The sequence below is a fragment of the Phalacrocorax carbo genome, chromosome 4 (assembly GCF_963921805.1).
Source record: "Phalacrocorax carbo chromosome 4, bPhaCar2.1, whole genome shotgun sequence".
NCBI lineage: Eukaryota > Metazoa > Chordata > Aves > Suliformes > Phalacrocoracidae > Phalacrocorax > Phalacrocorax carbo.
Window position 1 is genome coordinate 25,533,564 of NC_087516.1, and position 9,817 is coordinate 25,543,380.

At 40.1% G+C, this 9,817-nt stretch overlaps 1 long non-coding RNA gene across 2 annotated transcripts; it reads right to left on the reverse strand.

Moving 5' to 3' along the window:
- Nucleotides 1-1,672: 1,672 nt before the first annotated feature.
- Nucleotides 1,673-9,741, reverse strand: LOC135313044 (uncharacterized). Of its 2 annotated transcripts, XR_010372608.1 has the most exons (4): nucleotides 9,615-9,741; nucleotides 9,110-9,171; nucleotides 8,787-8,876; nucleotides 1,673-7,579 (listed from the first exon to the last, which is right to left on the reverse strand). It is a non-coding gene; the product is annotated as an uncharacterized LOC135313044 (long non-coding RNA). The 2 variants fall into 2 exon arrangements; XR_010372607.1 differs by having other exon boundaries at nucleotides 1,673-8,876.
- Nucleotides 9,742-9,817: the final 76 nt, after the last annotated feature.

A 9,817-nucleotide genomic window follows, 5' to 3' on the forward strand; every position in this document is an offset into this window, starting at 1 on the left:
TCTTACAGTAAATACAAAACGGAAATCATGGCTCATTGTTTCTCTGGCGAGCTTCTGTCAACTAAAAATAAGTCACTTCGTTAGAATTTAGCTGGTAAACTTTAATTTCCTGGATGTTTAGGCAACATAAGGCAAAATTTAATCTCAAGTCACTTCGGAGTCATGGAGGAAAGAAGGCATTTTATGTTTGAAAGCCCCTCTTTTATCCACTGCCACCCTGCAAACTTAGTTAATTGTAATTGTAATTCTCACAGCACTTCAAATACATGAACTTTGCTATCTTCAAAATCAGCATCAGGTTCACATCAGAATAAGCTTCTAAGCCAAAAGAATCAGAGGTGTCGCCTTAAATTTAGTTTATCTAGGGCTCCAATCAACATTTTTCTGTAATGAGCAAAAAAATGAAGATATTTCAGGTATCTTGAGAAGTGTGATGGCTGTCACTGAATTTTGTCTTCAATGTAAATTTTTGCTTTACCAATCAAAAATCTCCACCTTTAGGTCAGAAAAATGTGATCCAGAAATCTTACACTGGTCCTTCTTTTTCATTACACAAAATCATTAATGGGAGATGTAGGACAACTGATATTCTTCACATTATTCTATACTTGTTTATAGAAGATGGTTTTTGCTTTTGAGAATGGAGAGAGCCTCTTCTGCTTGCCAAGTGGTGAAATCCATCTAAAAGCTGGGTTTTTTACATAAAAAGTCTCCTTCCTCACAACTACTTCTGGTGCTTTCTTAGCCTGTCAGAGGACTAGATCAGCTCATGAGATGGGTGGAAACCTTCAGCTCTGCATCTGGTGGCCATACATCCTGCTGGCTTCCTGGGCAGCTTGTAGAGGAGGTCAGACATGAGGCAGAGGTAGGAGATGGAGGTGGGAGGACCCATGAGCACCCCTGGGCGTAGGAGCACCCCCTTACCCAGACAGAGAACATGCATATTCTAGAAGTGCAGAAAGAAAAGTGTTTTATTTCCTTGCAGTTTTTATTTCCCACTTTTGCCACAAATATTTATCTAATTTCCTGTGAAAATACTGAAGCTGACTCCTTTTTTTTTGAATGCTTAAATCAGAAAGTTTCATAAAACTGCAATATTTAACAAGAAAGCTGAGAAAATACTCTGAAGAAAGATGCATCTCTTTTTTAAAAGATTGCAAGCCTAGTTTCAAAAGATATTGAAATACCCAACATTTTTACTGTTAGATTGCTGTGTATAAAACTTTTAGCGCTGTTTAAATTTGCTGCAACATATGCTAACAGTAGTAGAAGTTTCTCTCACAATACAGGGAGGGGGAGAAAATAAGCGGATACATATGTAAAAGGAAAACACCCAAAATTTGTGCCACACATTTTGGGATGTGCTGAGAAAACTGCAGCTACGGCATGATTCAAAATTTGTAGTACGGGGAACTGAGTGACTTGTGTCTCTGTGTGTATTTATACCTGCTTTGTTTTTAGAGCATGAGCTGCATGCTGTGTTTAATTGTTTCAACTAAGAATTTAGAATAGCGTATTTGGTAAGTCTTCTTGCTGATAGTTGATCTGGTATGTGACTGAGCTCACATGCTGCTGCTTCGTGAAAAGAAAGATGTGAGTGATTCTCTGCTTGCCTGCACTGATGGTATGAGCAGGTATGGCTTTGCTGTATAGGGGACTTATTCTTCCAGTTTGCTTCATACTTACAAATCTTTTATTTATAAAACAGATTATTGCTTTAAAGCAAGTCTTTAAACAGAAAATTATTATCTCATATTTAAAGCAAGTCTTTAAATAGAAAAACATTATCTCATCTTAAGGACACTGAAATGCTTGAGAATTCTTTAATGGTGTTTTTGTCAGGAAGACTTTGTTCCAGCAAACATTTACATCTGTAGAGGAAATTGTACAGTTTCCTCTACAAAAATATTGTATTACAATACACCAGCAGTAGGTACAATAAAGTAACAAACGAGTGCTGTAATAAAGAACAGGTTTCTGAATGTAGTGTTAAAACTTCATCATTCAATATAGTCCTTTCACCAACTGGCACGTACATGAAACTTTACTCTGTCCATCATCGGTGCAGAATACCTAGAGTTCATTCACCACAGAGGGTTTGAATGGCGATTGTAGCCTGTCTACATGGTCACCAGATTTGGGGTCTTCCATGTCAAGAGTGAATGTGCTGTAGAGCCACCAAGCCATCTTTGCTGACCATAGGCGTGGAGATAAATGCCTCCTCAAGTAGTGCTGTCTTGAGTTATTTGGAGCTTGTTTGTGGACAAATGGAAGCTTTAAATTTGTGCCCATAAGTGTAAACTATATATTACTTAATTTGGTTTTATATGTTACTTAATACTGTGATTCTGTCTTCTCTACTAACAGCCTTGTCACTTTAATAAAACTTTCCTCTTTTTTCAGAGAGATACATCTGCTAAATGGAAAGTTAATGTTGCTTCAGACCCAAGCAGATATTCTGAGGATAAATCTGATTTTAACAGAACTAGGAATGGAAAGGTAGTTCTTCAGAATTGATAATAACACCCCCTTTGCAGAGCTTGTACTGAAGGGTTGCTACCATGCTGGTTTTGTATCACACCATATTTTCCTAAGAAGCTTCAAACAAACTGCAAGCTTCCCATCTCTATCTGCAAGTATGTTTTTTGTGTAAGGAGTGCTTTCCTTCCTCAAGAGTAAAGCTTTTGTACTTTTTTTTGGCTAGTCTTTTTCAGGTTTGGTTACTATATGATCCAAAGCACTACATTATGAACTATCAATTCCTAATATAGATCTAACTATACTTCAAACTCTGAATGGTGGTCACACATCCCTGAAAAAGGCAGAAATGTCTCTTACTGGTATCAGATAATTGTGCTGGAGGGAGCAAAAATGAATCATTTCAGCATATTTGCAAAGAGTTAATTACCATTTGTGATCTTATGAAGCTGTTCTTGTTATGTAAGACAGAAACTATAGTTTAAATCAAACATGTTGAAACCTTTTCAGTGCACTCCCATTTTAGGACATGGGGTAGAATTGCCGGACATTATAGTACTACTTCTTTTGATCATGCATCTTTGCAATCTTTCCGTGAAAAACAAGCAGACTATGACTAACCTATTGCCTACAAAATACGAACAAGCAGGAAGTTTGAGTCTGAGTATTTGGCAAGCAAACCAAGAATAAAAATGAGCATAATTATGCTAATCAGAAATCCAATCTCCAAACAATTTCTAAAGTAGTGAAGGCATTGAGCCAAATACCTGGTGAGATATTTGCATTTACCAAGCAAGCACATGACTCCAGAAAAAATTACTAATACAGGAATGGTTACAGAAGTAAAGTGTTCTCAGGGGTGGCAACATTAATTCCTTTCAACAATTTGCTCACAGAAGATAGAAAGCAAAACAAACCCCCTAGGCCCATAGTGGCGTTTCAGTGTCTTTAGTAAAGTGTATTACTATAATAATTTACTTAAGTTTTCTATATATTAACAATAGGACTTCAGAAAGTAAAATTTAGTTGAATACAACTTCAACTTAAAGTTTTATGTAAAAATGAGATACAGGAAAGACAGTCGTTTTCCAAATGCATGGAGCTCCCATTATGTTGTCAGTATTTCTTTTCATTCCTTGATAATGGAGCGTCATGGAAACAGGAATATTGTAGCAGCGTGAGGAACAGTGCAAGTATTTTTTATTCACTGACATTTGTTATCTATTGCACAATTCTAAAGACAAGCAGAGGGAAACTCCTGCCTCCAAATTACAAAAAGACTATCACTAAATTATCAAACAATTGTTATCTGGCAGAAATGGGGATTTTTGACAAGGCAGGACACTGGGAATGCAATTCTATCTCAACTACCATAGCAAGATCACACCTGTAATTATTTCTGCTATGACCAAGAGAGGGCATCCTTTTCCTATCAAATCGTGATGTGAATACTGAAATAATAAAAGCTTTTGGAGAACCTTGTTAAGTTTTTTAACTACTCTGTTACATTTTAACCAAAACTTTTTGAAGTTTTAAAATGCAGCTGTTCAAAAAGCAAACTGTAGTTCAATCTCCAAGTTGTTTGAGGCCATTTTAAGACCTGCTATATAAATTTCTCAGTATAGCCTTTCATTTAGTGCTTATATGGTTTCAGTAAGATATGCTTTATCTCCTCTACCTAGAGTAAATAATTTGCATTAGTAAGAGTTTACCTCTTTTAAATCAGTTCCTTAATTGCAGATTTTTTTTGTTTATTTAGGAAAAGCAAGGTAAGGCATTTAGTGTAACCTTCTTCATAGAGCAGCTTTCTAGCACAAAAGCTACCAACTTTCCCTATTTTCGATACTGTTTCCTCCAACAGTGGAACATCGGATAAATCTTTTGCATGTGAGCTCAGTTTTGGTGGTGTAAACTGTGGAATGTAACTGTATGTTACAAGAGCAGACTGTGCCAGGTTTTTTAAAGCAACTGCCTTCCCCCTTGATATTGCCATCATGCCTCTCAGTCATGTGTTTACAAGCCTGAGCACTCAATGGGAACTGCTGCAGGTTCGGTGCTTTTGAGAAACAACTTAGACGTCTAAATTTTGATTTAGAAGCTTAACTTTTTTTGGGAAGCTTGTCTATAATCCTCACTACTTATTGTTGTTAAGGCAAATATCTATCCAGTATATTTATGCTGTGGCCACTTTAGATTTTTTTACTTCTACTCTGGATAACTAATACTGGTTAAGGAAACCTTTCCGTAACTTAGGACAAAAGAACTGTCAGAATCACTCTCAACCCCATTTCTGTAACAGGCAGCACTGTTTTGTCCAAATCAAGTTGTAGGCTTAGTAAGTCTGCCTAGGTATCCAGAAATCTACCTAATGAGGGAAAAAAGTTTAATTACAGTTACAAATAGAATCAAAGAACATATATAAAAATAGTATACCCCATCACTTCTTTCGTAAAGGAATTGGGCCAAAAAATATGTGCATATTACTCTAATTCTGTGAAACCAAATCCTTAAATATTTCATTTTTGTCACAGCATAATTTGAATCATTTGCATAAGGGAGGGCTTCAAGATCATGTATTTATTAGATTAATTTTATTTTGCAATTAAAATTACATTTTTGGGCTTTAAAAGTGAAGCAACATCTAAGAGAAGGGCAGCAATCCAAAATATACTTGAAAAGAACTGGCATTAGCTCTAACTTTGTCCAGTCTGTTGAACAAACGTAAGTTAATTCGTCCTTGAACCTGGAAACTGGGTGCTGTCTAGAACAAGACAGAAAAAGCACATTTCAGTAGTTCAGCTGCCACAGGATGCGAGATCCGCCTGCCTGCTAGAGGTCAGGAGTTTATGCCAGTGGAAATGAGAAAAGACTCAGTTGTGAACAAGAGGCTTACAATAAACAATGAAGAAAAAATTTCCAAGAGGAAACGTAAAATAACATGACACATGCTTGGGTTAGCTGGTAGACCACAGAAGTGGAGAACAAATACTAAAATTCAAGCCAGGAATACAATCTGCGCTACATCCTTCCTTCTCTTCCCCTGCTTCTGCCTCCCCTCTCACTGGGTTACAAGAACAGTTCTTTATTTAAGACAACATCCTCTTGTGAGTGCTATATGTGCTTTTTGAAACATGCAACATGCACCACAGTTTGCCAGTCAATCTGTGCTATAGAGTCAAAGCTTGCTTCTTTTCTGCCTCCCAGTGGTATTTCAAGCTAGTGATGAAGGTGAAAACTAATAAAATACCTTGAAATTTTCAGAGGGATGCTCTAAGTACCCTACAAAGTACCCCACAAAGTACCCCACTCTGAAATTCCAGCATTTACTTGAATTTAATAATGTTTCCATGTTTTGAAGAAGATTCAAGTAAAATCAGCTACAGTGTTTGAAGTTCCCTGGAAGAGTATAAAGTTAACAAATTTACTTGTTTTATTGTGTGGTTTTTATTTTTTGTTTTTTATTTTACTAACTTCAGTTGGTTTGGGTTACAGCTGGAGAAAAGAAATGAAGAAGACTCCATCCTTGATAACTCAGTTTTATCTGGTTTTTGATCTGTGGTCAAACAAATAGAACTTTTCTCCAACCCAGTATCTAGGGCTTCTCACGAAATACTATTGCTTTTCTAATTCTTTCTTGGAAATTCTCTTTCTGGAAGAATCACTAGGAAGGATCTAATTGTTAGATTGTCTGGTATTTTGAATTGATTTCAGTGTATTGGTTGCATAAAAATTATGTTAATCACAGGAGCAACTGCAGGCAGCAGTTGGCTGTTCTTCCTTTTCCAGCTTCTTTTAGTACCATTAGATCATGCAGTTTTTAGGACTGTGGTACTTTGCAAGTTGCGTGGTTCTGGCCAGTTCAGAGCAGTCCCAGAAGGTATTAGATGAGGACTTTCAAACAGGTTTTCAGTGACACAGCTGAGCCTACGCTATGTGATGGATCCTGATGACCATTTTCCTCCATCTTGAAGAAAATCTGTTTGATTTACAGTCAGCCTGAGGCACTTAGGAGAAAAAGGAGATGCTGCATGGACCTGTTCCTGTCTGCACCACTCCTTCTGTTGAGTCAATGGTGATACTTTGCCAGAGTGCTTTGCAAAGTCAATGTCTTAGTGGCTATATTGTTCTTCACTTATGCAAATGCTGGTTTTTTTCTGTGGTTACTTCTTTCCTGCCTTTGAGAAACATGGCAGAAGTTCAATGACATTTCCACAAGGGTAGCCCCCTTCCTTGTTTGCCTCATCCTTTAAACACGGGACAAAGGAGATGCTCAGATTGTTCCTACTGAAACACTGTTGGAAAGTGCCCAGATAACTATATCCCTCACAGGAGTTCAGATTCAGGGCTTGGCAGCGCTGGCAAGTTCCTCTGCTGGCTCCAGGGTGTCTGCTCCTTCTCCTGTATGCCACCTTTGCAGTGACCTCACATCACTCAGCAGCCTCAGTATGCCTGCGATACATACTCCGCATGTATACCATACCCAGGGATTTACCTTGGCCTTGGCCTGTACTGCGGAGTTGAGCAGGGAAATGCCAATCACTCCCTATAGCTCCCTCTGCAGTTCTGGAGCACCTGGTCTAGCTCAGATTCAGACAGAGATTGACAAAATGTAGGGTAGAGCTCCTGAACAGCAAGGACCTGTCCCTGAAACTCCACAGCAATCAGACCACTGATCCCCTTCATACTTTGGAAGGCTGGTGCCAGGTATCTTGTTATGCAAGAGAGACAGTTCAATGTTCTCTGGACTACTGCCCAAAAAGTTAGAAGAAATCAAGTTAGAAGAAATCAAACTGGCTGAAGGGGCTTATCATGGCATCTTCAGGAGATTCAAGCCAAAACCTGACTAAGTTACAGGAACTGTTTAGACACAGCAACGGCTTGGCAACTCAGGCTTCTCTTGAAGACACTATGCTATAAGCTATAACAATTATTCAACCAATGCTGTACCAGTGTAGTTTTTAATTCTGGCAAGAGCAACACAATCAATTTTCCTGAGTGTATTCAGTTACCAATTTTATTTTGCAGCTGGGTGCAGATCTGTGTCCAGCCAGAGAGATGCAAAGGCCAGAGGAGCTGCAGCTGAAGGATCATTACCAAAGCACTAGAGGAGAGAAGACAGATCATTCCAACAGCAGCCAAAGAAAGTATTTTTGTTTGCTTTCATTACTCTTAATTTCCACTGATCTTTCATCTCAGAGTTTTGCCAGAAAGGTATCTTGACTGTTGTTTTTTACTAATCAGTAGTGCAGAAGGATATTAATTAACATGTGTAGCATTTCTCTTGTTCATATGCATTCCGGTAACATATTAATGCACTTTTAAACATTTCCAAATATCTGTACAAGTCATTATTTCTATGAAAAATCACCCAGTTAGTACTCTTCTAATCAGTCACACATGTCATTAATACATGGTGATCTATAAATGATAACATGTAGAAATCATAGAATCATAGAATTGTTTAGGTTGGAAAAGACCTTTACCATCATCAAGTCCAACCGTTAACCCAGCGCTGCCAAGTCCACCACTAAACCATGTCCCTGAGCAACACATCTACACCTCTTATAAATACCTCCAGGGATGGTGACTCACACACTTCCCCAGGCAGCCTGTTCCAACACTTAACAACCCTTTCGGAAAGAAAATTTTCCCAATATCCAGTCTAAACCTCCCCTGGTGCAACTTAAGGCCATTTCGTCTTGTCCTATCGCTTGTTACTAGCAAGAAGAGACCGACCCCCGCATCGCTACAACCTCCTTTCAGGTAATTGTAGAGAGCGATAAGGTCTCCCCTCAGCCTCCTCTTCTCCAGGCTAAACAACCCCAGCTCCCTCAGCTGCTCCTTATCAGACTTGTTCTCCAGAGCCTTCACCAGCTTCATTGCCCTTCTCTGGACACACTCCAGCACCTCAATGTCCCTCCTGTACTGAGGGGCCCAAAACTGAACACAGTATTCAAGGTGCGGCCTCACCAGTGCTGAGTACACCGGCACAATCACTTCTCTGCTCCTGCTGGCCACACTATTCCTGATACAAGCCAGGATGCTGTTGGCCACCTGGGCACACTGCTGGCTCATGTTCAGCCGGCTGTTGACAAGCATCCCCAGGTCCTTCTCCGCTGGGCAGCTCTCCAGCCGCTCCTCCTCAAGCCTGTAGCGTTACATGGGGTTGTTGTGACCCAAGTGCAGGACCCAGCACTTGGCCTTGTTAAACTTGGCCTTGGCCCATCAGTTCAGCCTGTCCAGGTCCCTCTGTAGAGCCTTGAGCAGATCAACATTCCCATCCAACTTGGTGTCATCTGCAAACTTACTGAGGGTGCACTCGATCCCCTGTTCCAGATCATTGATAGATTTTAAACAGTAGTGACACATTTCAGCTGATGACAATGAGCAGCTCCAACCTGAAAGGGTGTAATACAGAGAAAATATATTAAAAAGTAAACAAGCATTCGACAACATGAAGAATATATTCACAATACTAAACAAGGTCTTTTTAGGAACAAGACTTTCAGCCCGCAATAGTGGGAATGGACTTAGCCAACTTCTCACAGCACTGAATGGGAATCATCCAGGATTCATCTGGGTAATCTCTCTGAAGGGGCTGCGATGGGAGGCCAGGGTGCTGCGCGCTCACCTGGAATTAGCAGAAGTAGAGCACTGTGACTATGACTTCCATCAAGAACTTCCTAAGGTTGACTGGTGGGTGGGCAAATAAAAGAGAAACAGATGTCATATTCAGTTCTGAAGTTTGATGCTAAACACTAAAAAAAACCCAGTTATATATTTCCCCTTTCACGCTGCTTGGCTTGTGCAGAATTCCAGCTTGTTCTGGAGTGTACAGGATACAGCAACAGGGGAGGAAAGCTGGAAACTGAATTTCTCCTGGCTGTTTCCCTCTTTTCCTCCAGGTGAATGTTATTTCTTCCTATTTTTATTATGGGAAGGATTGGCCACACTGTTGTTAGGATGCCTACAACCAGACACAGCTAAAAAGTTTTCTTGGGTTCTTTGTCCCTTCTATATGATCACATTATAGACAGAAGTAACGGTACCGCATATGCATCTAATGTGGGTAGTAGATGACTCAGAGATTATCCCTCATGTATATTTACTTCAGAAAGAAATCCGAGTAGCCTTACTCCAGTGTCCGTGAAAAGTTAACGCTCTTGAAAACAGTGTTAGTTTTCTTCCGCCAGCCAGGCTGAGAAGGAGGCAGCAGCGCGGGCAAGTGCAACCGAGCCGTGCTATTGACCGCGTTTCTGCCGGCCGCCTCCCCCCGGGGCTCCCCGCGCCGCCCCCTGCTCGCCCGTCCACGGCGTCCCCGGCCCCGCGCCGCCCCCAG